The 23,462-nt window shown below is 36.2% G+C and overlaps 1 long non-coding RNA gene across 3 annotated transcripts; it reads left to right on the top strand.

The window, feature by feature from the left end:
* The first annotated feature begins 1,077 nt into the window (after positions 1–1,077).
* LOC122828147 lies at positions 1,078–22,595 on the top strand. Of its 3 annotated transcripts, none has more exons than XR_006370168.1 (4): positions 1,078–1,181; positions 5,146–5,340; positions 13,740–13,864; positions 22,278–22,595. It is a non-coding gene; the product is annotated as an uncharacterized LOC122828147 (long non-coding RNA). The 3 variants fall into 3 exon arrangements; XR_006370167.1 differs by lacking the exon at positions 22,278–22,595 and adding an exon at positions 18,656–18,803; XR_006370169.1 differs by lacking the exon at positions 13,740–13,864.
* The last annotated feature ends 867 nt before the right edge of the window (positions 22,596–23,462 follow it).

Raw genomic sequence — 23,462 nt, 5'->3', positions numbered from 1 at the left:
TTGAAAAACTACAAGGAACAGGAAAAAAACTTGTTTCCTGAGAATTGCATTTCTTAAAAGAACATTAATCTGTTTATTCTCACAGTCTTCAATCTTATACCATCCCGTTCACCCTCAACAGTAACATTTACACAAATCCCAACTCCGTCTTGTACTTTTCAAGTTCTTTTTTTCACCTCTATCAAATACTCAATAATTCTCGTTCTGCCATGGTGATCTTCTGGGCTTTTGCTTCATTTGTAGCCTTTAGCCATAGTAACAGCACAGCTCAAGGGATTACATATTTTGAGCCTGCTGGAAAACACTGCATTGTTATTTACAGCAGTCGCCTATAGATGCTTTAAAACAATGGAGAAAGTGACATTGTTTGCTGAAATCCTTTTAGGAATAAAAATGTCAAATGTTTATGGTACCCTAACCAAGTAGTTTTTAATGCTAATATCCCCTTATTAGTTGATGCTTCCATATTACTTGCTTTTACTTAATCTTTTGGGTGTGGTCAATGTAGAACCATTGACCACACCCAATGGTTTTATGAACCTTTTAATCATTCATTCATGCATTACCAGTCAAGTAGTGGAGAAATGCTCTTCTCAAGTATGAGTTAACAGGTATGAGCCTAATAAGTATGAGCCTCCTAAAGTATAATTAATGCTTGGATGATTGTCTTTCAGCTTGTAACAGCTTACTAAATCCCAAAATTGCACAACAATGAATGACAGAAGACACATCCCATGGTTCTGGCAAGGATGTTAGTCTGTTTCAGAAGAGTGAAATCATTGACATACACCAAGGAGATAAAAAAAAATCTGAGACCACTACAATGTGGTTGGGAACTTCTGAATACGTTATTAAAAAGGGGAAGTAGAAAATGTGGAATAATCGACTTCTAGGAAGAAATGTGATCAGAAACCTCCAACTCCCCCAAATGATGGGTGTGATCAGCGATCACTTAATTGTTTTGAAATCAAATCCTACCTTCTGCTCGCTCCCCTCACACCTGCAATCAGTTAGCTAATCAGCCCTGATCCATTGATTTCAGCGTTCGACCTCCCAGTTTCTCAGTCACTTCTCACTGGCTCCTTCCGTTACTTTCTCACTCCATCTTGTGTTCTCCTAGCTGTTTTTTTCCCCCCTTGGATTTATGAGTTGTGCTCTGCACTGGCTCCATGGCGGTTTATGTAAGTTTTATTCTTTATTTTTTATTAAACATCTCCATTCACTCCACGCCTCTGCTGTTCTGACCAGGTTATTCCATTAAAAGATGTTTTTTTTCTCTGCTGTCACAGCAATAATCCAAGATGTCAATGCTAGGATTCATGAGGGTCAGGAATGAGTGGTTCAGAGAGCAGTTGACATCATTTTCACACATGCATTGGGAGACACATGGATTTCTTCCAGACTTTAACCCCATTAAGAATCTTGTGGATGTCCTGGAGAAGGCTTTGTACTTTTGCACAGATCACTTTTCAAGATCCATACGAAGAATGAACACAACACTGGATAGAAATAAATCTTGTGACGTTGCAAAGTGTAATTAAAACAACCCGATGGCAAATATGTGCCAAAATCAACAAGCCTGATTTAAGAGATAAACATTTCACTAATTTGCTTATACATGAGTTCTGTAAAAGGCCTTCAACAACCAGATAATTAACTAGAACTAGGTGATTGAATTACATTTGGTTGTAGCAAAAAGATAACCCAGAAAGACCTCAATGGGGAAACACTTGTGTGTTCAAGTAAGAAACAAATAACCTAATACAAACAAATTTTAGCAATACACCCTAGCAAAAACAATATTTTTACATCTACAAGAATTCATATGTTCTGTATTCTATTTATGAAACTGCAAGCAGAGTATTAACCCCACCCACAGGACTAAATTGGTTTGTGCTTGTTTTTCTGTGGTGGATGCACATCATTAGCAGCATATGGCAGCTGGCTTAAATTAAGACTGTGATTTTTTTTTTTTCTTAAGCATTTACTAAGATTCAACAATAAATATTTACTGTTAACCTAAATACAGTTGACCTATTTTATGGATTTCTTTGCGAAATCTGTTCTGATCTCTTAATTATTTTTCTCATGCTTTAGATACAAGATGTTTTTAGGTAATCAAAAAAAGTTGCCGCATAAAAGTTAAGCAGGCAAAAAGCGAGCCCACCTGCTGGGAAATAACAGCCGCTGATGTCTTAAACCTTGAAATAACATACTGGCAATGAGCCTGATTCACTTACTAACTGATTAATTCCCTTTCCTCTCAGAAATGACTCATACTAATAGCAATTGGTTTGTAGAAAATAAGTGAAGCAAAAAATAGTTTTTTTTACACCTCTAACAGCCTAGACTGTAGAGGTTTTTGATTGCCTTTCAAATATCAAGGAAATAAAAAATACATTTCAGATTCACAGCATTTAGCAAAAAAACTGCCAATGGACATGTGCAAGCAATTATAAAAATTACAGTCAGACAAAAAAGTAACTTTTAATCCAAGGAAAAACTTTAATTTGATAAATCTTACATTTGACCAAATTCGTTTCTGGTATCTGTAAATAATGTTTAAACATCGATGATAGGAGAACTACATTGTGTGTCTAAAATACAGCCTCTTACAAATGGTTAAATACCACTTGAAAATATTCATAGTTGATTGGATTATATTTATAAATGTCACACATGTTATAATTTTATGTGACACCAACACAAAGCAAGGCATGATTGTGAATCAGAAATTAAAAAAAGAAAACTTTGGCCTTATGTATTCATCAATGTTTTGATCCATATTTTGCTGCAGTTTCAGTTGGGTTTTCTTCAGCCTTTTCTTTGGTTTTGGTTGTTTGAAGTTTTTCACTTGGATGTTCCAGTACTTTTAAAATTCATGATAAATATCTTTATGTTCAGCTATGCTGGAAAACACTCCAGCTTTTATGTGGTGTCCTAGATGTCTGGCTTCTTATATAGCATTTCTTTTGACTGAAGTCAATTTATTACATACAAATCAATGGTTCAATGTCACTTTAAATTTTTTGCATGAATGTATTGAAAGGTTTTGAGAAGCGAGAACATTGTTAAAAATGGATAGGCTTGAATGTTTGGATTCATTTCTCCTCTCAGCCTTTGCTCTATCCCTCCTACGGAATCCTGTCAGTACACAGTGGACCCAAACACATCAGGCAGACAGCCAAGGCTGTCTGATGAGACCAGAAAGGTCATGCTACATTTCAGATGCCGTGTTGAGAGGGATGGGCTGAGTGTCGGAGCTGCGAGATTTAATAAAGTCTGTCGCGGTTTTATGCAACGTGTAGCCCCCACACAGACATCTGTCACAATCAACAAAATGATGAGGGGCTTCTGACACAGTAAAAAGCTGAGGGGGTTCATGGTATGCTGATGATGCTAGGAGTTTAAAATGAAAAGATGCTGCAACTTGCGAACTGAAGGCAGTTGTCCTTGTATTCCATTCTCAGATTTGACAGCTGCTGCCGAAGGACTCTGGCTTTAATTATCACTGCTGAGCATCAACAGAAGAATAACAACTAAAACATGAGTTTTATTTCATAAAGGTGAAAAAGAAAAGTTTTTTATTTTTCAGCAATTATTTTTTTTAAGTTAATTGAAGTGACTACGGTTAACAATGACATGAAACACATTAAAAAGTTGTGATTAACCTACAGAAAATTGACAGGGAATTATGTTGTAACTACACAGATTTATCCATTATAACTTTGTACATCTCCTCAGCCTGCAGCTTGGATCTTTTATTGAAACTGTCATTAAAATATTGTTTATAGGCAGTTTGTTTATTCCCATAGTTATTAGTTGATGTGAACAGTAGTGGTTTTGCAAGCACACAAAAAAAGTAAGTTCAACCATAACACTTGCTGGTGATTTTGCTCCATTATAATTTTCTTTCTTAGTAGTTTGGGGAGCCTCTGCTTTCTAACAATGCATTGATCCATTGTAACAGCAAAGGTATTTGTACAGAAAATGTCTGATATAGCCTGGTCGGTTTGGTACTCGCATGCACCAAATACAGAGTTGTTTTATACCTGAGAAAAATATGTGAAGAACTAAGAATATAATACATTGTTCTGTAGCGTAACTTTTAAAAGTGACACAATAACACAGAGAGGAATCACAGCAATCACCAATGTCTGCTTTTTGAAATATCAAGGTTTCTCTTGCAGTTACAGTGGAGAAAGAAAGGTGGACCAAAAGTAAACCTAAATATTTCATTTGAAATAACATGACGTTGAATGTAAACACCACTGGCACAGAAAAAATAAGCTAATGTCCAAACCAATGTTCCTGGGGCATTCGACCGTTTGAAACGATGCACGGCATATGATGTGACAGCAAACCGGTACTGTCGTGATGAATACCTCTGACCAGAGGAGATTTCAAAGAAGAGATTTTGCAGCTTGTATAATGCATTCAAATGTGCTTGTTTTTCTAAATATAAAACAGAAATGTCCAAAGTGATTTCAACCCTTTTTTTTATGTCTGCAGAACCTTATGAAAAGCATTATAAACAGCATTGGACATTTACAAGAGGATTTATTTTTGTAAAATCTGGTCATCCACTTGAAACGGTTCTATTGTGGCCACTTTTTATTCTCTTTATTCCAGTAAACTCATAACTAACCCAAAAGTGACTTTAAAGTCAAAGTACCATCTGTAATCTTTGTGTACCACTACACCCTTAATCAATTTGGATCCAACCGGGACATGTTTTGCACCATCTTTGAAAATGTTCATTTCAAAGGGCATGTATCAGTATTTCCATTGCTTCTCCTTGTAAATTGCATTTAGGCTTGTAGTTTACAATTTTTGAATACATTTCCATGGCTAAAATCAAGGAACATATATTTAAAATGCGCCTAAAAGAAAACAGGTTGAGTGAAAGGCAGCTGAGAACTCATCTGAAAGTTTCTGTTGCGTGTAAAATACATTTGGAATGGAAAACTCGGGCATCAGTGCATGATGCAAAGTTGAACCAAGACAAATTAGTGCCAGCCAATTTGAGATCATAAAGTGACAATTTCTATGGTGACAATACAGGAGAAATGTTCTGAGAGCAGTTGCTCTGAGCTCTAACAAATCATGCAGTTAGGTTCTGATTATGTCTGTTTGGTATTCCAGAACAACACACCAGAGCAGTAAATGTTGGAGTGAGTGGTGTGTGATCCAGGTGAACTGTTCCAAGACACCAACCAGAGGAGCAGCAGGGAAATTCACAAAGAAGATCCTGAGAATGAGTTTTGGGGCAAAAAGGCAACATTTGCAGCTCAAAACGAGACCTCAGAGCAGCACTGTAGAGGAACAGATATGGGAAAGGTAAGTACAAACTCTAATACAAAGAGAGCAAAAGAGCAACTAATCTGATAAACACACATGTGAGCACGCATGTGCCAGAAGAAAAAACAAAAAACTCTTTCAGAGCTGGAGCTAATAATTCTAGTCTACTATTCAGGACTAAAGCTTTGAGTTAAGAGTTATTGATTTAATGAGATCCACTCACATCTACAGAAATTCTGTGGTAATGCAGAACACATAGGGGATAGAAACTGCTGTAAAGAAGACATTTTCTTGAAATATAAACTTTAGGTTAAGTTCCCATGGGCCTGGGTGATATGTATAAAGTGTGCTGTTTTTTTTTTTTCCCCTCCCCCTTATGTACAAGATTTATAAACGGTCTGTTGGAAAACCAAAAGAAAAGTCACTTTTGATAAATCTGTCTTTCAAGATATTTAGGCATTCTGGCTGGAAAATAATTTTCTATAAGTTAGTCACATGAAAGCATAGTTATATGACTATAATACATTAAATATAACAGCAGAAGGTTGCTGAGAATCAATGGACCAATAAAAACTAAAGTCCCTCTTCAATGGCTGATGTGGGTCAGTTACAACTGTTTCCTACTGCTGTGTTTTAGATGTCATGTAAGTGGGCTTTTACTTCCCTCATTTTATATCTGTGTACGTATTGCGCTTCAGCTCTGAAAAAGAAAGAAAAAAAAAAACAGACATTTGCACAATTTAAAGCTGGACTGCTTCAAGTTTGGTCAGACAAATCAGTTTTTAGTTGCCTTGGAGACAAGTATCCATAAATTTGGTAAAGATAAGGGTGAGTTTCTCCACTGTAAAAATCAAGTGTGTCCGCAAAAGACGGATAATAGTGAAACTGGTGGTCATACTGCAGCGTTATGTTCTTTATTACATGCAAAGGAAGGAAATATCAATATCAAGGAAATATCTCTGTCACAAGTTAACTTAATTATCAAAAAGGTTTTAGTATTCAGGCTATAAATATGTTTAACCAGTTGTGAAACTAAAGCTCATCATTAAAGGATGAGCTTTAATGAAATTAAAGCTCATCCTGCAATTTCAGTTTACTGACTGACAAAAACAAAGGATCTAAAACAAGTCTGCATATGGCCCAAAAGAAAGGTGTTTATTATTATTATTATTATTATTATTATTATTATTATTATTATTATTATTATTATTATTATTATTATTATTATTATTATTATTATTATTTTTTAGCAATAAGGTTCATTTTCAAAGGTGCAAATAATACACAGACCCATTGCTCAGTTATAACCAGTTTTGACACTGCTGGGCCAAAACTGGGCCCTCTAGTTTATGGTGGTGTCCCTTGTTGGAGAGCACACATTTTCAGTCTGAATTATGGCAGACAAATTCTCCCATACTTTATTTCTTGAAATATTCACAATGTCATATTTCATTTTCTTTGACTGCTCACAGAAACACTGGCCTTAAGAAAGTTGACGTTAGAAGCAGAAAAAAATTTACATAAGAACTTTACGGGTAAAATTATGATTGCTGTTTCACTGGATCAGATAATCTCCAAAGCTGCTGCTCTTGTGGGGTGTTTTTTGCCTTTTGAATATCAAGGTGACTCACAAAGGTTATTGGTGGACATGAAAAATAAAGCCATGCTCATGTGGTCTAACCTCACCCAACAGATAAGCTCACACCGCTGAGAAAGATAATGCTGCCATGACTCCATGGGCTTTACTTCTCACCTGGTTTCCATATCACTCATCATTTCTCCACATAATTTAAATTCGCTGCTTTCTTTGCTTAATTGTTGGATTCAACTGTTGCTCTTGCCCTCATTCCTGTTGGTTTTTATCTGGTGATGTAATTTCTTTAGTTTATTTATTATTAAATCTTCCTTCTACTTTGTGCCTCTCTCTGTCCTGGGTGCATGTGGGTTCTGCTAATCCACAAAACATGAAAACTGCTGTTTCTGATAGATATGTTGCAGAATGCACAGTATATAATAGTGCTGCATATAGGGATAGCTGCAGACCAGTAACAGTGGATGCAGAAGTCCCTAGTGCTATCTGCCCTGTCACAAGGCAAAAAAAAAAGGATTTGAGATGAATGATTTTGATGCCTTGACCTGGCATTCAAATTCTCTAAACTGAAAAACCAACACAAACCATGGAGACTTGACCTCAAAGCTTAAAGAACTTCAATCATCTCCTGCTAGCATTTTGGTATCAGATACATATCACCAGTGGAGGAGTTTAGTAAGGTCCAGATAACTTTCATTTTTATCAGACTATTTTCAGTTTTATGAAAAATATCTTCCACTGGACTGACGTCCCTGCTTATGTTAATGTTATTATTTTTTAATGTTCTTATTGTTTCTATTGCAAATAAACATGAACATTTTTCATGCATTCCATAACTTTACTATCTGTGTCTCTGTGATGATGTGCAACTGTGCTGTACTTTAAAGCCTCCTTTACTTCCATTTTTCAAGGCATGTTGCTGTTGTGTCAGATGCTCTCCCACTTCATAATAGCCCATCAGAACTCCCACCCTCCTGGGTTTTTTGGTGGTTATTTCACACGATGAGAGGCATCTGGCCTCCCTGTTGCTATTAGGAGTGTTATGAATCATGCTAAATAGTCAAAACCATCAGCACACCACATGTAGACTTCTGCCAGCTGCTGTGTATTATGAAATTATGGAAATCATTTCTTATTATATAATGAAAGTTATTTAGTTTTAACAAACTTGGTAGCCAAATTTTATCTTCCTTAGGCAGGTATGAAGCAATATGTAATCACACGGATTGCACTTCCCTTTAACTTCTCCACTTGTTATTAACAAGCAAATAAGTTTTGAGCAATGCAAAATTATATACTTACCATAGTTTAAATTAATTACCTTTGCAAATAATGAAGGTGCCTGATACAGGGGCAAAACCAAGTCACTGAAGATTCCAGTTAATGTGGTAAACATTTTTTTTCAGGCTGTCAACGTTGGCTGTCTTCTTTTCAGCAGAGACTTCTGATGTCACCTGTGCTGTGATCTTTTCAAAAAGTGTCTGCCACTCATATCAGATGACTCTTATCTCTTGTCAGCTGTCACTGAAGCTGCATTTTAAGCTGGTGACCTTCAGATGATAATATGTTTGAAGTTTTCTCTGAACTTGTTCTAACAAGATTTCATTTCATTTAATACAGTGACAAAAAATTAGAAAGACTATGTATAAAGGAATACTAGTAACATTTGGGAAAATATAATACTATTGCATTTAGATGTAGGCCAGTATGAAAGCTTCCTGCACAATAACTTAAAAATAAAATATAGCGATAAACTCTATTAGTGCAAGAAATGCAACACAAAGAATATAACATGATCCACTTGTTTTCATTTAAACCAGAAATGCAACAATGACTCCTATAGCAATAAAATAATTGATTATTACATCTTCAACAATATTGTCTATGTTAAACTAGAATATAGACTGCTATCTAGTTTAGCAGTAGTTTTCAAATTAGGCATATTGGACAGACCGCTATGTTTGTGAAATTCAGTCCCTGAGCACTAGTGAAACAAGTATAGAATTAGTCAGGCTTTATGCTGAGATTGTCAATCAGCAGTGATGCATCTAGTTTATCAATTTTAGTTTAAAACAGTATTGTGGTAAAGAGACTGAGGGGAAATATTAATAGGAGCCTTCCTCCTGTGGAACTGTATAGGAACCCTTGCAGGCCTGGGGGTTCCACAGACATTTAAATATGCACAGACATGTTAACAAATGTTCCAAGTTCACACACACTCATGAAATGAATATCATTTATATGAACAGAGATTGAACGTTAATTCATTCATTTCCGCTGCTTGTGCCTGAGCTGGAAATGGTTTTAACTTTTTGTCGTTTTTTTTTTTTTCAAGGTTACTTGTGAACGTATCATTAGGCTTGGCCCATTCTCCCTGCAGTGAAATAAAAATTATTATCCCATTTTCAGAATAATGTGTAAAATGGCTTATAGCTCATAGCTTAATTCTCCTAAATTACAGTAAAGTATGTATGACAAATTTTGCCCACTGTTCAAGAAACCAGTGATTGACCACTACCGGGGCAATCACTGGGTTTATTTTACAGAAATATTAAATGTTATTGTTTTTAACATCTAGACTCTAACAACTGAAAACACCAAAATCAACTGAATTCAAGCAACTTTCTATGCTCATAATGTTAAACATAAAAGTCAGTCCTGCCTAACACTAACCCTTAGAATTTTCAAGCCACTTGAAATTTCTTTTGATTTGTTTTTTTGAAAAATTGGAATCATTCTTGTTTAAATTCTTTATGTGGACAATGACTAATGCATCTTTGCATGCTTCATTAACAGTCAGGCAGGATTGTCCAAGTAATAGTTGTTTTCTTAGGTTCACGCATTAGAAATGCTTGGCCACAGTTTAGTTTTCACATAATAGCAATTCATGGTCATGCAGCTGTATATTTTCCAGCAAAACCTTCTCAGTCCCATTATCCCTTGACAATCTCTCAGGCTTTGAATGTGCTGGTGTGTTTGACCTCCAAAAAGAGGGAAAAATTGATAGTTAATCAAAAAGGGGAAAAAAAAAATCTTCCCTTGCGTATTTGTGTATCTGCTTCTAAATATTTTTGAGATGAATACATTTCCAGCCAGCAGTACAACTCACAGTATCTATGATCCATTTTGTTGTGGCTCTGGGTTGTCATCAGTCTTGATGATTGAACTGTTGGCTGTGCTTTTAAATTCTGAGTACTGTATTTTTCTCCTACAGTGAAAGAATTTGAATTTGCCAATCTGGCAGAATGGTTCAAAGAAAATAAAATTAACTCTTTATAATTTCAACATGATTTTGTGTTCTTTCTTAAAATGCACCACGTCAAATTCTCACTCAGTGCTATTTAATGCCACAGACTGTTGGGAATTTCAGTAAATGCGACATGAATCTGGTATGTGTATTTGTGTGCATGTTTGTGCGCTGCTGCCACCAGTAACTGCGCTTTAACAAGCTCCACAGCCAGTGCACAGTTCCACTCCCATAGAGAGGAAGACCTCCTGATTGGCTCATTCTTTGCTGTGGGCCTGCAGACTTCCCAATTAGGGGCTCAGAATATTGCTGTGGGAGGTTAGGGACAAGGGCGCCCAGGAGGCTGGGTCAATCACCAGGTTTAGTCTGGCCAGCTCAGTGCAGCTTGTTGCTGTGGGGCCCTTGAATGGACAGGTGTGTGTTTTTACACTGGAAAAGTGCAGTGTTTTGTGAAGAGAATTTTTCCCTGGTTTTTGACAGCTCGGGAGATGTTTTTAATCATGAATCAGGAAACTGCTCTCACTGACAGTGTGCCAATTCTTAGCCTGAAGCAACATTTTCTCAGACTGCAAATTGTTCCTTCCTTTTTTGGCTTTAAAATAGAAATACAAATTTGGCTCAGTTTCACAACAGACAGGGCTTGATCGTGACATTCACCTGAAATTAGATCTCTGAGGACGGTTTGCAGGTAGGTTGTCTGCACAGGGTGTGACATCTGCTTAGGAGGAGCAGGTGACAATTATGCAAAGAGTGAGCCAACAAAATAAAAAATAAAAAAAGTTAAGTAGGAGGGAAAGATAAAAAAGGAGGCTAAAGCATGTTTTTATGCTTTGGGAGATGATGTAATCCCTGACATGACACTGTTGCAGGTGACAGAAATATTGTGAAAAAATTTTACTTTCATAGATACACAGATGGTACAAGTTTCTTTTTTTACCTTGATAAATTCATTGAACCTCTTTTGAAATGTAATTACTCACGTTTCCAAAGTTGTGTCTGCTTCAGACTGATAAGGATAATCTTGCATTATAAGTTCAAGACAATTAAGTATACATATTCACTTACCAGTCTGACGTACATTCTATTATGTATGTATAAGATATATATAAAAAGGCTATTTAATATAATTTACATAGCTTTTTTGTTATTTTAATGTAAAAGCAATGTAGATTAAGTTTCCTCGATTAAGAAACAGTCAGATACATTTTGATTAATGTCAACAAAAGATCAAATGTTGCGTTAAAGCTGCAACTCCATTAAAATAGAAAACCCTTGCCACCTTGATTAAAATATTAATTACTTGGTGATATACTCATGAACACTTGCTGTCATCAGGATAACAGTTCTCTGCAAACAGAAACTACATAAGTGCATACATGAGATTAGAGGATTATTTTTAGTAACACTGTTAAAAATAAAGTACATTCTTTTTTTAATTATATATTTTAATTTTAATTATATTATAAATGTTCTGAGATTGTTTAAATAAAATTTTTATGTTCATGTTTTGAGCTTTACCTTTGAACTGCAGACTTTCATTTCGGAGGATAGATCTCACACCAGTGGTGTTTAATTTCCATGTTCAAATTAAACATTATGTGGTTTGACTAGATAGGAAAGAAAACTTTTGACAAGGAAGTCAAGGGTCAAATGAAACTAGGAATTGTACATAGACTTACATATATTCCAAGACACACACAGACACAGAAACAAGAAAAACTGCATGTTGTTTTTATGTCTGAATGTATTTAATTACTTAGCCCCGACTTCCTGTGCTGCCTCTGAAATTGATGCCTCAAGCAGCTACTGATCCTAAACAAGCAGGATGCACAGGTGAAGCAGCACATCAACATTTTTTCTTTGTTTGCTTTCAACTTCACTTAGGAAGATCTATGTATAATTCAGAAATTAAAAATAATAATTCTTCAAAAATGCAATACTGCTTGTTGTTTGGGTGGCCTAGAATTTACAACATGAGCCTCATGGGCCTTAAATTAACTTAATTTTAAGAATGCTTTCACGTGAAAGCTGAATATGCTGCTTAAACAAGCGGTAGACAAATAGCTGTCTTCTACTTTACAAAGCAGTTATATTGCTGGTGCATTTATCAATCTGGATTTTTAACTGCTTGACACTTCTTAAAAAAAAATTCTTTTGAAGATGAAATTATCAAATTTCAATCCATCATCCTTCTTCTGATGGACTTATGAAAAAAATAGTCCCATGTATGTGCTTAAAAATGTTTTGGATTTTAAGTGCATATGCATACCAATAACAACATGGTCGGCAATGGTATTGTGATTGTTCAGTCTGTTGTTTTCTTGAAAATGACTGTTTTTTTTTGTCCCAAGAGGAGTTTCTATTACTCAGCTTTATGTTGTTGCCCGACTCTATCAAAAACTCTGTGCTTTGAATGTTGTGACATTGATTAACTCGTGTTTCAGCTGCTCTCTGTATACTGTAGCTCTCTGCCTCTCTGACAGCAGTCAAAGCTTGGCTCACATAGTGGGTCAAAGAGGCTCTCTCTTTAACTTTCTGTGTTTTTCACCCATCGATAAAAAACATCCATAATCTTATGGATTATGTCCAAAATTATTGTTTATTATTAGATTAACAAAATAATGTGGACAGCTTTAAATCCATTGTGGCAAGCTATGCACACGAATCAGTGATTTTTAAGAATGACCGTCGAAATTCAAAAATAACAAGAGACTGATGTAAAAAGATTTTCATTTTGACATTGAGTTGGCACGTTTTCTGTTCTAATACATGAAAGATTTACAGAAATTCTGTCTTGATTAAAAACTGCTAAATAAATCTCTTCAGCTTCCTTTGTTTAAACAATGGAGAACTCGGGTGCAAAGTAAAATTGAAAATGTCAGTCCTACTGAAGAATTTCCCTTAAAAACATTATCTGACCAGAGCTTGCTTTAAGCAGTACAGTACATAACATGCAGACATTCAGTTACCTTTTAGTTCTAAGAAAATGCAAGCTGGGAGTATGGATAATTTCACGTAATTAATGAAGGTGCGACCCAGAGGTGCATCCGTGGTTCACTTTACAACATCCACATTTCACTCATGACTGCATTGCAAAATATGATAGGGGCTGCTTCATTAAATTTGGAAACAGGAAAGCAGCCAGAGGAAATTTAGAATAAATACAAGCCAAAGAGAGGTGTGTGTGTGTGTGTGTGTGTGAATTGAAAAGTGGCAAAGAAAAAGTGAAGTTGATTTCATGCAGTAGTGATGAAGCCACTATATCCTGGCTTAAATATGAACATCAGATTGGTGCCAGTGAAGCAGATATAAAAAAATCTACTTTTTTCTCCACACATTCTCTGATATGCAAGAAACTCAACTGTTCTCACAGTGTAGCCAAAGTTAAAGTCGAAGTGAGGGTTAACATTTAAGATTTAAATGTCTTTGTTTATTGTCAGTAAACTGTGCTGATGAGGACCACGGCTTTGTAAGAACAGCCCATTTACCAGCTGTGAAACTCAGCTGCCATCTGTGGATGCCATTTAGGCACAGTGATAGGGAGGCGATCGCAGATGCAAAACCAACACGACAACAGGCTGATCACCTCTCTCTCATCAGGGTGTGCCATTACTGGGAGAGTCACGTGCGTCGGGATACAAGTAGTTTGAAGCACATGCAGACACTTCAACACCCACACTGAGCAGTTTTTGGATTTGCTGCAGCACTTTATTTACTGATAACAAGTGAGTGAACTTTTACATTCTATACCTTATTCTTAAACATTTTTTAAGTTACAGAAGATGCTGTCCAATTGGTAAACGGCCTGGCTCATAATAACTGCTGCAGTGGTGATTATGTGAATAAACTATAACCTGCCCTCCCACTGATAAACATGTCATCATGAAAGGTTATTCAAAACATTTGGCTTCAATTAATCTCATCTATTACATCTGTAGGAGTGCCAATAAATACAGAGTGTACTGTGTAGCCTCTAAAAAGTCTGAGGTTAAGCATAGTTTTCATACAGGCCTTTTATTCCAGCTCTGGTATTTGTTTAATTTCTCTCTATAACATCATGGGGAAGTGCTTGGGCCAGAGTCTGGTTGAAAAATAAATGATGTTCACACAAAGCTCTGATAAGCAAATCTAAAATCACATTTCTTAGTGTGGAGGTAATCTTGGAGGATTGGAGGATAAATCTCACCTTCTTATGCCCACAACTTTCTTTTTTCTGGGCAATAAATTAATAAATAAATGTGAACTCTACAAAGTAAAGTCCAGATTTTAATTAAGTACATTTGTTTCTTTTACTTGAGCTCAAGGAGATTTATGGCAGTATAATTGAAACTTTCAAGTTGACTGCTGTAGTTAAAAATCTGGAGATGAGTTGTTTCCTGATAAAGATTAAAATTTGAATGATTTTTTTTTTTTTTTTTTTTTGCTTGCTTTTGCAGCAGAAGTAACTTTTGGTCCTCAGACTGAGTGTGAGGATTTTGAAGACTGTTCATATGGTGACTAAAATACAGACTCATTATTTATCTGCAAGATTTAATTGACAATTATTTCTATAACATAGTTGACAACCTCAACTGAGGGTAAAGAATTTCTAATTAACATTTTTTAAGAAAAGCAGAAAATACTAATTAATTTTGCAACTTGAATTAAAGCATCAACAACTGCCTCTAACGTTGATGGTGTGTATGAAATCACAATTGTGATTTTATACATGCATGTGATTTTGAGAAAAAGAATCCCTAATAGAGTCACACTCATATATTAAAAAAAGCTGAAGTTATTACGTGGCTCATGAGGGCTCATTTCTAGTGAGTGAATAAATTTGCTCCACTGTGAGCCGGTTTGACACGTTTCTCACCCTGGGTGCTGAGCTGAATGTAAAACCTGAGCCATGTTCACCTTCTTTCATGTAACACTCCATGTAGTCAGCTCGGTAATGAGCTCCGATCGACTCCACTGCTCAGGCAACTCTTGGCGGAATAAGCAAAGACAGATAACAGGCAAATCCCAAAATGAGAATCAGTTCGCCGAACCAAATTTACAATTACCAATAAGAGATCTCCTACGATCAATAAACGAGAGGTCTGAGCTTGTGCCAAGAGGCATTAAATTGATGCAACCACTAAAAAACAGATTCAGGGTGTGAATGATGAAGCACATTAATCCCTTGTTTGTTAACTAACCAAATCAAGCTCACATTTTTTTGGAGCGATATTATATATTGCTTTTATGAAATGAGAAATATTACATGCTTCATAAGAGACTACGTCAGATGAAGGCAGACTGAGTCAAATCCAGTTAGCGGTTGGTTCTGCAACCTGTCAGAAATAAATGGGTGAAAGCCAATCATCTCCTTCTTGGAAACCAGTTCTTTAAATTATTTCACAAAACAACTTAAGCCTTGAGCATAATAAAAGAAGAGTTTTACTGGTGAAAACATTGTGACATATTTCCATTCAGTATTGCAGAACCAATCACAAAGTGTTCAATGACCGTTTATGACCTCGTTCTTTATTCACATATAGATGCTCAAACCTTGTTGCTCACCCTTTTAAAACTGTATTAAACAGAAAATGTGTATAGCTTACTTCACATGGTTCTGAAAAAAAGTTTTACTTGTATAAAGCTGTATGAAAATAATAATTTTTTTTTCTCAACTTCACCTTGTGCTTTTGTGGGAGGCAGTTTAACTTCAGGACTCTGGTTAGTAATGCTTCTAACTTTGAGTTTAATATTTAGGTCTACTTTTTAAATCATCAGCAAAGTTCAAGTCTTTATACACTCATCATGGGTATGACTGCATTTTCTTTCTTTGAAATATTTATTTAAATCTTGTTTTGGAGTACACAACACCTACAGTACCTTCAATGAATTGTAAAAATGACAAATAGGGACACAAATTGGAATTAATTTTTGATTTCTATCTTATTTCTCAGGTATGCATAATTGAACACATTTAGAAAAACATGTACACACACACACACACACACACACACACACACACACACACACACACACACACATAAATATGTGGTAAATAGATGAACTTCAGTTGTTGGATCTTGATCACATGCATTCTGCAACTATTGAAAAGATGCCTGGACATTAAAATTTACTTGGCTGAAATAAAATTGTTGGTTTATTGGCAAAGACTCAACTTTTACATTTTACTAAAGTTGAAGAGATAATATAAATACATCATAAGTCAAAATTACTCAGCATTTAAATTAACTTTACTCTGAGATTATTTTTCAATTATTTTAAAGCTTTCTGTGTTTCTAAATGAAAGATAATAAGATCTTTAACTGCAACAAAGCTCTTTCTTGAGACTTACCTAAAAGAAACTTTCAAGCATTCACTTAAAATAATTGGATAATAGCAATTTCATAGACTACTGTAGTTTTGAAATGTTGTGCTGTTCCTTGTGTGAATAATAGCTTTCAAATGCTATTCCTCCAGGTTATTTGTTATAAAAGCCCATCAGAAAATGTTGAATGCTTTGTTGTCATAATTGGTCATGAAATCAGTTTAAAGGCTTTCCTGCTAATTAAAAACCTGACTGATTGTTTGTGACTCTTGGTTCACTCAATCCCATCCAGAAGTTTGACCTGCAGCTTTCTGCAGCTCTAAGCAGAGCTCAGTTTCCAGTAGCAACACATAAGCAAAAATCCAACTCCTGGGGGACGTAAGGTGGAATCTGGAGTTAAGACTACGCCAGGTTACTTGTTAACAGCTTATAGCACCTCAGAGTGCAAGTGACTTAAACCTTCTTAAGCATAACGGTGTGGATGAGTAGGAGTGGCAGGACTTTCTAGGTCAAGGAAAGTGAATCCAAGAAAAGCTTTTACCTGGAGCGAGACGATTTGCTTATCTCGAGTTGCCACAGCTATAATCACATTGTCACTCTGCAGGGTTGTCCTATTTATTGGCTTTTCTATTCATACAAACAGCCAATTACCACAAAAAGTAATCATCCTTCCAAGTCATAAAGTAAGTCAGGTCACTAATGAAACTGTCCCTTAAAAAAAAAAAGAAAGAAAATTTTTAAGAGTCAATGTGGGGAAAAAGGCTCTCTTCAAAACTTTAAATGGCTGAAGGAAAAAATAGTGGCTCAATTTTTTCAACACATTTACATATTTGTACTATTTTATGTGCATATCTTTTGGATGCAGTCCAAACAAACACAGGCTGTCTGTACTGGAAACATCATTTGGTCCAAAAGTGAGAGTTGAGTGACTGTCAGTCTGTGCCAACCCTATTATAATCTGGAGCTCTGCCCAGTGTATTTTAGGATATACTTCAAACCATCACAAACAAGGAGGACCATGAATAATTTACAGTATAGAAAGATTTACCACAGACAGAGCATCACAGCCATCCTTCATTTTTACTGTCTGATTCACTTGTCATTTTCTATTGGAATGAAATGGAAAAAGCGTCTGCAGCGCTTTTGCATTTATTTTCACACTCCCTCAGTCTTGAAACACAGATAAATTCAGAATACCTTCCTCTCCCTGTTTTATTGACCAAAACCACATATTTTATTGCAGTGAGGGTTGTTTTAGGGAAAAATACCAGTGGAAAAAGAATCTAAGGGGAACAATTACAGCTGGATGTCATGTGATTGCTGTCACGAAACTGGTTTAGGCATATATCAGTATATATACCATATTTTCTATGTCTTCATCACAGCATTGCAAAAAAATGTAGAGGATAAAAGCTGTGGTGAATCTTTTCTCCAGAAGAAAATTGGAGTCAAGGAGAAACGGCTGAATTGACTGATGAAAAATTTATGTTGTTAAATAAATAGGTATGGCACGTGTGAATCTGACCAAAAATAAAAAAGCTTTCCCAAAGCTGGAGCTTCAGTCCCAGTATGATTAATATTATCCTTAAATTATTTATAGCATATTCAAAAACACAATGTCAGAAGTGCTAACTTTATTCTCACTGTTTGAAAAACCTTCCTTACTGAATAATTTCCAGTTTTAGGTCAGCTAGGGTTACTTAAACAAAAACCCCGTAGTGCTCTGAAAGGTCGCATGTGAAGGAGTCACTACTCAAAAACTTGCATAAAAAGTCAGAAAATAATCAGCAAATAATCTGAGGAAGATGTTTCTTGTTTTCAAGACGTCTTCTGAACAAATGAAACTAAAATTGTAATGTTTGATCAGTTAGGATGCTACTTGTCATTTCTCTTGTAGAGGTGTTTTATGTCCGTTTGGTGACACCGCTGGCCACATTTCTGACCTTTGAACTGCTGGAGAGACACTTTCCTTGTCCATACCCAGTAGTGTGAAAATAGCTCCACCACTGTTTTTGTCTACACTGCTGGCTCATTGTTCTTAGGGAACTTTATTCCTTGAAGCATCTGGGTTTTTATCTACCTTAGTATGTTACTGAAACATTTATGCATTTTTGGACTAGTATTCTGATTTTGTCGCGATTTGGATTTTCAGTTTCATCTATGTTTCTGGTTTATTTATTTATCTGTGCCAGTTCTTTTTTTGCTGCAACAGACTGGCGACCTGTCCAGGGTGACCCTGCCTCTCAGCCTTAGATGGAGATAAACACCAGCACCTCCCGACTCCACCAGGGGCAAGAGTATTAGAAAATGGATCGATGGATGAGATCTTCTTTGCTTTTTCATTTGCAAATTTAGATTGAGGTGCTTTACATAAAAGTTTCTTTGTTTACGGTTTATGTTAGCTCCAGATTTTTTCTTTAAATTCTATGTTCTCCCTTTTTGTAGTCTCACTTTTGTTTTGTTTTTTCTCTTTACCTCAGCTTTCCAGTAAATTATAGTTGTTCTGTATCTCTTAATGTCCCTCTGCTTATTCTTTAGCACACCTATCCCTACTCACCTATGATTAGCTCTTCTGGTTCCTCTGCTACATTCAGCTCTTCCTCAGTATTTAAGCCCTTCATTCTACATTGTTCCTCCCTGACGTCTTCTATTACTTTCCACTATATGCTAAATATTTATCCCTATTTGTGCTGGCTGTTTTGCTGCCTGTCAACTCCTGTACATTTATTTTATGTTTTCCATTGAACATGCATTTTGTGAGGATCCAGATCTCATGACTTTATCATGCCTTAAACCAGTAAAGCATAATATACTGGGGAAACCTCTTTTCCACCTCCATTTTTTTTTCAACTTGCATCATGTTCTGTGTGGACAACTTCATTCTAGCTCAAATGGTCACCATCACCTCCCCCCATGCGCCCAAAAAAAAGACAGGATGAGGAAAAAAGCTGAAAGATAGAAAGGATATTCTTCAGTGGAAGGTTAAATAACATTCCAATTGAGTTGAACAATAAGGTGGAAGAGGAGTTTACCAAGAAAAGTTTCTGGTCAGTTTGGCAGCGGATTAAGCACAAGGCCTCTTCAAGCACAACTCCCACCCACAATCTAGGCAGGTCCTTGTCTGTCTCTAATCAAAGAGACAGACAACAGATTTCCTTCAATACAAAGAAGGTGGTAAGAACTCTAAAAATGCCCAAGATGAGCAGAGCAGCAAACAGTAGTTAAACAGTTAATCTGCAGAGTTCAACAGACGTGCTGCAGCCTTCTGCATTGTTGGACTATAAGAGTGGCTTTGCAACGCATCAGACTAAATAACTTCTATTTCTCCCCAAACCCTGAAATCATGTTCAAGGACCTCTGTCTACCAGAGGTCAGTGCCTGTCAAAGACAATGGCTGTTAAATTAGAAAGACGCCATTCTTTCATTCTCTTGACCGCCTGTGGTGGTGGTCCCATCTGATACATTAGCTGAAGTGCAGGGACAGGGCATGTCCCTCAAAAGTAGATGAGTTCCTAATAGCATTCTGCTCTTCATACATCAGGGGCCCATTGTGGACAAAGATTCTGACCTTGAAGTCCAAGGAAGCCTGACATATAGGAGGAATTTATAACAAGAAAGTTTTGGTGTTGTCAGCATCAGTTACAGCAGGCAGGAAATGTAATTTTTCATGCTTAGCATCTGACACCAAAGGTCTATAGAGCACAGGACAAAACCCCGTTAAAGAAAAATGTCCCAAATAGAGAAATGGAGCTTCTGATTTTCTATAAGAGCAGGTAATAATGACCTGGTACAGGAAATTGCTGAGGTAGATGGTAGAAAGGACAATGAGACTGATTTGGTCTACAGTTGTTAAATGTAATTTTCCAAAAGGTGATTTTGTAAATGGAGATAATTTAAGTAAATTAGGAGTGTAAAAAAGGTTTTCACGATTATTAAGCCACAAGTGGCAGTGAGAGCTTGTGAGCTTAGTAACATAGTAGATTAAAAAAGACAACCAACACCTAATGCCAGAAAAAATGACATTAAAGGTTTCACTTATAGTTTAAATGTTTAATATTTAAAATTGTATTAATAAAATAACTTAGCCTTTACTGTGGTGTTCTGCAAATCCAATGGCTTCTGAGTTGTAGATATGTTTACTCTATTTTGAAGTTGCTACCTTCCTCTGGCTAAATGTAATTGCAATAAAAAAATAAAGTGTTTCATAAACTATGAAACACTTTATAACACAAACACAATTACCTATTTTGCAATCAGAAAGTTAAAAGCCAATGTGCCGTAGGCTATGTATTGACAGCCAGTGTCAACAGGGTTGCCAACTGAGCCTTGGAATACAAACTTGTTCAGTATTTTAAATTCTAAGAGGTGTATGAAATATAATCGATACAGGATGCACTTTTTCTATATTTTCAAGTCAGTGCAAACCCATTTACAAAAAATAATAGTACAGGTAAAACCCCACTCAACTATCTATTGTGCTTCTCATCAACCCAAACAGAGAATCCATCACCCATCTGGATTCATGTTGTGCGTTGTCTCCATCAACCAAAGGAGTTCTTATTTATAGTTGCTTTGGTCTGATGAACACTTGTGAACAATTAATTACAGTGAAAGGTTATTTTTGTATATTAAGCATTCCTTAAGCAGTTGTTTTAAAGATTAGATCCTGAACACAGTAAAGAGAGCAAATTTTCCCAACAAGACTGTTCTTTCCTGTTAAATGTACTATACACAAATAAAAAAATAATACTTTGTAGCACTTTTTATGTGTCCTTAAATAACATTTCATAGCAGAGAGTAAACCTGCTAAACCTGGGCTGCAGATGTAAAAACTGACAGAAGATTTGTTGTCAGAAAACCATTCTATCTTTCTCAACCACAATAAGTTGATTTTTAGCAGAATTTTTGAGCTGTCCTGCAGAAACTCCAGTTAGGACAAAACATCTATCCCAGTTAATAAAAGAATCAATGTGAGTGATTATACAAACTGGTCACCAGCGAGTCCATAAAGTGTAATACTGATTTAATTTATTTTAAAAAGTGTGTCATGTTACAGTACTTTTTTTGTACACATATTTCATAAGCCTTAAACACCATTTTCCAATTTGGAGAATTGGTTTTGTCTGAGATGAAAAGCAGAACCATGCAGCAGCAGAGGAAGAGCCCACCTGAAATCTTTCACATCCTAAAACCTCACCCCCTCTGATTCTGCTGAGACTTTCAAACTGAATAAAAGTGAACCTGCAAAGATGGATTACATAAAGGTGTGCTTTGATCTGGAGTGACTGTCGAACTCTTTATCAAACAATGGTGTGACAAGAGCGGAAAGCTCCAAGGTAATCTTTGTTATTCTGCTAGAAGTAGTGTTGCCCACAGGGAGAGGATTCCCAGACTGTTTAATCAGGCATATTAATCATACATTATTTATTACAATTACAAAAGCAGCTCTCCAAGGCAATAGCCCTTGAAGACATGAAGCATGAAAAAGACTGTGTGAACAGATTAAACTGGCCCTGTGGCACTTCTCAGCAGAATGTATTGTACAGTGCTGAGTTAGAAGACATCTTTAAATCAGCTCTACACGATGTCCTTCCAGAGGCATAAAGGAATAACCCACACATTAGTTATGTATGACACATCTCCCAGAAATGTCTTGAAAGTACTAATTCTGCTTAAATCCAAAAGGTCTGGATGCTGAAGATGACTAGGATTCCCAGACATAAATAAAGCACAACAACAGAACATAACAATTACAAAAAATGTTGCATACATTCCTGAACTGTCTTTGACTCTGTACCTTCGAGAAAGAGAGTGTTTTTTCCTTTCTTTTCCAGGTGTTGCTCCAGGCTATCCATCATTATGGTGCAGCAGTGCTGAGGTATGCTTAGGTGAGCCTGATTAAAGCCAAGGATGCCTCTCAACCTGCTCTGAAGGAAATGAGCGCAGAGGGAGGACTCCAGACCCCCCTTTCCATCCGTCTCCCTGCTGCTTTATTCATGTGCTATCCGGTTCACTGGATTCTGCATCAGGTTCCATCTCCATAAGTTGCATTGTACAGCAGGTGCTGCTGAATTGTGTATGTCTCATTATGTGTACCACAATGTCTTCCTCTCTTTCCATTTGTGTGTGAATAAATGTGCTTGGAGAAATAATTTGTGATCATCTGTTCACAGAATTTGCATTTTCAAGATGAAACAAAAGAATAAAAAGCCCAAATTTTAAAAAAATATAAATAAAAAAAAACCCTGAAATAACACTCCAACAGGTGCTGTTGTGACAACTAAGAAACAATATATTTATTTTTTTCAGATTCATCCCTGGGAAATGGCAGATAATAATACTCCTGTCACTCTGCCTCTCAATAGTGCATGAAGATAGTGCATCTAATAAAGTTGCAGCATAACAATTCCAGGCATCTATTTCAGGTAAACCAAAATGCAGATGATGAAAAATTAAATGACATTGGCATTGTAACCAGGAAACACAATAAAACAGAAACGCACCTGTGCCTCAGCATTTGCGTACGTTCTATTCAAATATTTCTGCAAGATTTATAAATTATAATGTTACTTCTAGCTATTCAAACACTTTGTTTACAGATAAGAATACTCTCAAAACAACATGTTGAATATGCAGCATGATAAAACTAGAAAGAAACAAAAGTAGCACCTTCAGGGGAATTTCACTCACTGCATCACTCACTGTATCCTTCATGTTCAGATACACATATAGCTCAATTTCACGCATCTAAGATAAGAAATTATCTCAGATCACTAGCTAAGCTTTTCCCTTTCCTACCTGAGGAAAGCTTGAACAAGGGAATATTTGTCAAAGCATGGCCTGAAGATTTTTTTTTTTGTGTAGATGATGGCACAAAATGAAAAGCAACTGTTCTCTGAGAGTCTGGAGGTGGGACTCTGGCCGAGGCTTACCATTACTGCCATGAGCTGTTGGCGGACATGATAGACAGCCTTTCACATTGATACATCGTCTCACAGCTAGTCAACTGGAAGTACACA

The sequence above is a fragment of the Gambusia affinis genome, linkage group LG03 (genome assembly GCF_019740435.1).
Source record: "Gambusia affinis linkage group LG03, SWU_Gaff_1.0, whole genome shotgun sequence".
Lineage (NCBI taxonomy): Eukaryota > Metazoa > Chordata > Actinopteri > Cyprinodontiformes > Poeciliidae > Gambusia > Gambusia affinis.
Note: the sequence above shows the minus strand (reverse complement) of the source record. Positions and strands in the feature narration are given on the sequence as shown.